Below are 6,269 nucleotides of genomic sequence, written 5' to 3'. Positions count from 1 at the left end.
ATGACTTCCAAGGCAGGGGACATAAATGAGCGACCTACGGTTGGACTTCAGATGTACGTATGTTCTGTTTGGCTGGCTTCCTCAGTTTTAAAATAATTTTTTAGACCTTTCTTAAACAATTAAGGGTTTTTTTATTGTTTCAGGTTAATTTCAGAGCATTAGGTTACAATATTTGCATTTGTTACAGAGAGGCCCTCTTATAATTATGTCCTGCCCCCAAGAGGTGAGTCACATACCCTAACACCGTGCCCATTGAGTGAAGAGCAAAATCAGAATTTCAGATTTCTCATAAAAACCTCAAAGATCTGAAATACTAGGCTTAGGCTCCCAGGAAGTAATGAACAACCGAGTATTAGCTGCTTCCTGTAGACCAAGTAAATCTTTTCTAGTTTGCCAGACTCTTCCACAGTCCCTATTAGCTTCCCGATGAAACCAGGTGCGATTTTTGTTATTTAAGGTTCAGTCAGTGCTGTCGTTTTACTCAGAATGGAGAAATATTTCTCCTGTCTCTATCTCAAACATAAGAAAATGAAAGCACGGGAAGGCCACGTATTTAAATTATAAGTGAAAGACAACATATTTTTTGTTATGGAAGTGAAAACAATCTCTAAGTGTTTAATATGGAGAGAAGTGGGAAAACAGTGACTTCAGAGGAGAGCGGGACCTCATCTCACATCCAAAAATCAAATTGAAAGATTGACCCATCTGGGTTCCTCTTACTTGAATTTGAACCCATTTGAGGGTCTTCAGATAGATCCTGAAGTGACAGATGAAGAGAAAAAAAAGAAGTTTCGGCAGTTACCCACATTGGTGCATCCTGACAAAAATCCAGATGCTGCTGAGGGAGGCTTTTGAAGCTGGGATCAAAGCCTCCAAGTTGCTAATGGATCCAGAACATAAGAAGAGGGCCCTGGATATAATTTAAGTGGGAAAAGAATTACATGGAATACTCTGTGAAAGAATGAAAAAAATAATTAAAGAAAGAAAGAAAACCTACCATTGTAGAGGAAGGTGACCCTGAGTTGTTCAAACACGCATCTAAACAGACCATGAATCTCTTTGCTCTTTTAAGACATTGACATCAGGAAACGCAGAGAAGAGATTGAAGCTCAAGAAAAAGCTGAACCAGAAAGAGAGTGGTAGAACAACTTTGAGGAAAGTCGAGATGGTCCTGTGGACAGCGGGTGAAACTTTCAAGCAAATACAAAGGGGAAGAAAGAGAAGAAAAACCGCACCTTCCTGAGACCACTGGAAGTAAAAGTGGGCAGGGTGAGGGACCACCCGGGTCACAGACCCCGAACCCTCCCCGCTGGATCCCTTCCTGCCTGGAAGGACTCACGGAGTCCATTCTTTCCTCCCACTTCCACCCAGCGTAGAGCAGTATTTGCTTTTTGGTTCATTTGGTTTTCAATGCAATTTAATATTGAGCAGAGTCATTTTTTAGTACATTGAAATGAGGAGCATGGTTAAAAAAAGACCTTCCCCTCCCCCTACCCTTAGAACAACCAGATTGGAAGGTGCCACCCTGGGTCCTGCCTTCTCTTCCTACAGCCAGTAACTTAATAATGTTTTGCACTTCACTGAACTGTGATGGTTAGAAACTGCGCAGTTGGTGGAAATCATCTAATTAAACACATCGCTTAGAATGGTGCTGCCGTGACTTCAAGCTCCAGCCACCTTAGGGCGTCCCTTCAGCTCTGTGGCTTCTTGTTGGATGTGCCATTCTGGAAAGCTCCAGATCAGGCAGGGAAGCAGCACAGGCACACGGAGCAGTCACTCGATGCCCTCCTGTTTGGGTACCCTCCTGTCTGACTGACCAATCAGCGTGGCCCCAAGCCACCTAAACCTGTCCACTTTCCAAAAAAACTAACCATCCTCTGTTCGATACCATGGTGTCCCAGTCTCCCTGCATTCATTAGTGGTAATATTCCTTATGTATAATAAAGATGGAGAATAATATGGAGAAAAGTGTATGTTTATGGCTTATACTTGGCACTCTCCACTCACTTCCACCATCTCTGCCCTCTGTGGGGATGAGAAGTTGTGATTCCATCAGGTTATATTCCAAGAGGTGAATAGACCCCCTTACTGGGCATCCAGTGCTCTCCAGAACAGAGACTCAGTCTGACTTTTTAACCCTATCTACACTAGCACTGTTATCTAGCCCTAAAACCTCTCTCGTATAGCCCCGCTCTTATCAGAAAAATCACAGCTCACCCACACCTAGTCTGTGAAAAGCTTCTCCATTCAATTCTCTTGTCAAAGGTCACCCACTTACTGATCTGTCCACCAGATGTGTCTTCCTTCCTCTCAACTTCTATAGCCCTGTGTTTCTTCCTTACTTATGGGGCCTGTATTCTGCTCTAGGCTTTAATTTCCCACTGGGGATTATGTCTGGAGTTCTGGAAGGCCCCAAAGAAGGAGATGACATATTTAGAGAGAGAGGAGAATGAAGTGTGCTGGGGACAATAAATAGCAAATATAAATGTCTGACATTTAGAGATATAGTACCCAGGACAGTTTACTCAGACGTGCATACACACACACTCTTGCGTAAATGCTTCTAGAAGAAATATCACATCGTTATTAAGATCATGGGTTTTTGAATTAATAGTATTTACCAGTAATGGGGTGTTCTAGCTGAGTGTATTCTTGGACAAATTAGTTAATCCCACTGAACCGGTTTCTTATCACTAAAAAAAATTATGGGTTTAATAATATTTCTTTTATAGTGCTGCTAAAAAGATTAAATGAACGTAAATTATTTAGTGCAATGCCTGACATTATGTAAGAAGAGCACTGTGAAGAGTGCCTGTTGTGACAAGGTAGTAATTTTAAAATAATTAGTGCACTTTCTTCATTGGCTTTCTAAGCACGCAACTCCTACCCCAGTACTAATAAAGGTGGAGAAAGGGAATGAGCAATAATACAAAAGGAAAGCAAATAAATGACAAGTTTCCACATTTGACATTGAAAGTATAATAGAATGATGCATCAAGACAATGGCCTACTAAGCCAAATTATCATTTTGAGAGATGACTTTAAAATGTCCTTAATATTCTCCTCATCCTGCTCATTATTTTTTAGCATGGCAGGGCTAGTACATTTAAGCTCATAACCAGGCTTTTGAAGTTAGAATTTCTGCGAAGAGGCCCAGACAGCAGGATTAAAGTGGAGTGTTGGCCCCTTTCTGGCCCCAGGGGGTTATGGAAGAGAGGCAGCAGGAAGGAGGGAGGAGTTGACAGGTGAGTTGCTGCTGGCCATAGTTTTTTACCAGTCATGCTGTCACACACACTGAGGCCCTTTCTCCCATTTCAGCACTGCTGTGGGTTCAGTCACTACCTTTGGAGAAAGGTGGTAACTTCTCAGAAAAGGAGAAAGCTAAAATTTCATCATTCTAGGAGTATGATACTGGAAGTAGTTTTCTTTCCTTAATTCAAGCTATTCTGGGCAACTTACAAGGGCTTGAGCTATTCTGGCTCTTTTGCAGAACCACCCAGTGTTATATCTAAATTTCCTGCTGATAATCAACCAAATATGCTTTGGGTTCTATCCTATGTCCCAGTATGGTCATTCCAAAGTTTACCCAGCCCTCTAGCCCTTATCTCTCCTCTTCTTTTTTATGTAGAATGAAAATGATTTCATTGTTTGAGATGAAGAGATGAATAGTATATGCTCCCTATAAAAAAATTCAGATAATTATGCATATGAAGAGAGAGACTAATACCTGAAATCCATCTATCCTATGATAACACCAGTAAAATAGGATTCTCTTTTTGCATGCCTCAGCATGAATATAGACATATTTTCATATATATATTTTTCATATAATTTATGTCATACTATGCTTACTGGTTTTTTGGAATTTTTCTGTTATAGTTTCATCTTTTTTAATTACTTCTTCCTTTCTTCACATACACAGGGACTTCAAAAAATTTGTGGAAAAAATGGAATTAAAAGAAAAAATATATATAAACTTTATTTCTCAGCATAAGCTGTGTATGTTGGTGCACTTCACGGTGTCCCCCATTTGTTTGAGTTTCTGTTCATTTTTCTTTATACTTTTTGCTCTCTATTCTTCAGGTTGTATAATTTCTAAAAACCAGGCTTCAAGTTCATTGATTCTTTCATCTCCAGTTTAAATCTATTGTTTAGCTCCTATAGTGAATTGCTCATTTTAATTATTATACTTTTTCATTCCAGAGTTTCCTCGGTTCCTTTTTTACCAACTATTTCTTTTTCTCTGCACAAAGACACATTATTATTATACCTTTATTTACTTGTTTCATCATGGTTTTCTTTAGTTCTACATTAATATGTGTATAATGGCTGTTTGAAAGTCAGTGTCTGTTAAATATGAGATCTAGGCCCTTTTCAAAGGCATTTTCTGTTGCCTGCTTCCTCTGCCCCAAGGTGGATGAGTCACACTTTCCTACTTCTTTTTATGTCTCATACTTTTTGTTGAAATCTGCACATTAAAAAAAAATACTATAATATTATAGTATATTATAATAGCTCTGGATTCTTATTCCCACTCTTTCTCTGGGGCCTATTATTGATGTTGTTTATATTTTTAGAGATTCGGTTTGATTATTTTAGTAAAGTATATTTTCCCCTCAATGTGAAGCCTCTGATGTCAGTTCTCAAAGGTGCATCTGTGGGCATGTGCATAGACACCCTGACATAACAGGGGTTTAGCACAGCTCCCAATGACTGTCTCTTTTCTTGACCTTCCTGTTGAGCTGTCTGTTTCTCTTGACATCTTGCCCAACCATTACATTATACTACTTGCTGACTGTTTGCTCTGTTGTTTTCAACAATACCCTGGCTTATTAATTGCTCCATAGTCTGACCTAATTAAATGTGAGCTACTTTGCATGAATAGTTTTTGAAACTAATCTTTTAAATATGGTTCTGACCTCAGGAGATTTCTTCTTAGCTGTCTCTTTCGCTAGTTCTCTCTGGTGCACAAGATGGCCCACAGTCTCACAGAGCTGCTAAACTCCTTTTAATTGCTTACTACCAAAGTCTCCATTGTTTTCCAAAGCACTCTTAGCCTTGGGGTCCCCTACCATTCCAATTAAAGTCAGTTCCTTTAGGAAGAGATTCAGAATTCTATCCTTGGCCAGAATCTCCCTTTAGGCAAAATCTCTGAGCCACTGCTCAGTAGCCTATAGTGGGAACAGTGGCCCATTTCTCTGGAGTGACATCCTTGTTCTATGATCAGGGCTCTGGGAAGGGATGCTAGCCTTTGTTCTTCCTGGATTTTTTCCCCTGATATGGAACCTCTGACCTATAAGTGAGGTGGGCTAAGAGTAATTCTATCCTCCTGTACAGTACTTGAGCCACCACCCTTGGGGTGGGGACTGGATGAAGGAATAGAGCCTCCATCTATTGCCTCTATAGCCTCTTGGCTGCAATCGCCTCCATCTATTGCCATCTATAGCCTCTTGGCTGCAATCACCTGCTAATCACTCTGCAAAATTGAACTAGGAGAGATAAGAAATATTGGTGGCCTACTCTTCCAAGAAAGGCTTAGGAGCCTTTCTATGCCTTGATTTGGAGTTAGTGGGAGAGGGAAGCCCATGTTTTTGACCACACTTTTCTGTAGTTGAGCTTCCACATAGAGCTGGCAGGGGTCAAGGAAGGAGAGAGCAGATCACAGCTTAACTGTGACAGCCTCTTACTGTTCTTATTAAGATTTAGCAGACTTTCTCGATTAATGTTTCTTCAGTTTTAGAATGATTTCTGGAGACCTTGAATACTTATTTTGTTTAAAACAATTGTCACCATTTTTGGTGTTTCAGCAGGAAGTATGCCCACATAGCCCCTTAAATTATCATGCCAGAAGTAGATTTCCCCTATAATGTTAACTTTAATTTTTATTTTCTTAGTGAATGATGATGATAAATACTTTTTCAAAGATCTATGCATGTCTTTGATTTATTTGTCATTGAGTTGTTTGATTTAAAAAAATTATTGATTAGTAGGAGTTCTATAAAAGTATGGAAATGTATACAGTATTGAATAAATGTGTCACAATATTTTCTTCAAGTCTGTAGCTTGCTTTTTGCTCTTTATTTTTTTATTTATTTATTTTTTAAATTAAATCATAACAGTGTACATTAATACTATCATGGGGTACAGTGTACTGTTTCTCTATACAATTTGAAGTACTTTCATCCAACTGGTTAACATAGCCTTCATGTCTTTTTTTAGTTGTTGTGTTAAGACATTTATATTCTACATTTAGAGAGATTCACATGTAC

The 6,269-nt window shown here is 39.2% G+C and overlaps 1 pseudogene; it reads left to right on the top strand.

Moving 5' to 3' along the window:
- LOC100967206 overlaps window positions 1–6,269 on the top strand; it is an 11,672-nt pseudogene continuing 5,403 nt past the window's right edge.

The sequence above is a fragment of the Otolemur garnettii genome, unplaced genomic scaffold (assembly GCF_000181295.1).
Source record: "Otolemur garnettii isolate 467f Iridium unplaced genomic scaffold, OtoGar3 scaffold00057, whole genome shotgun sequence".
Classification (NCBI taxonomy): domain Eukaryota; kingdom Metazoa; phylum Chordata; class Mammalia; order Primates; family Galagidae; genus Otolemur; species Otolemur garnettii.
This window is presented reverse-complemented; position numbering and strand designations above follow the sequence as displayed.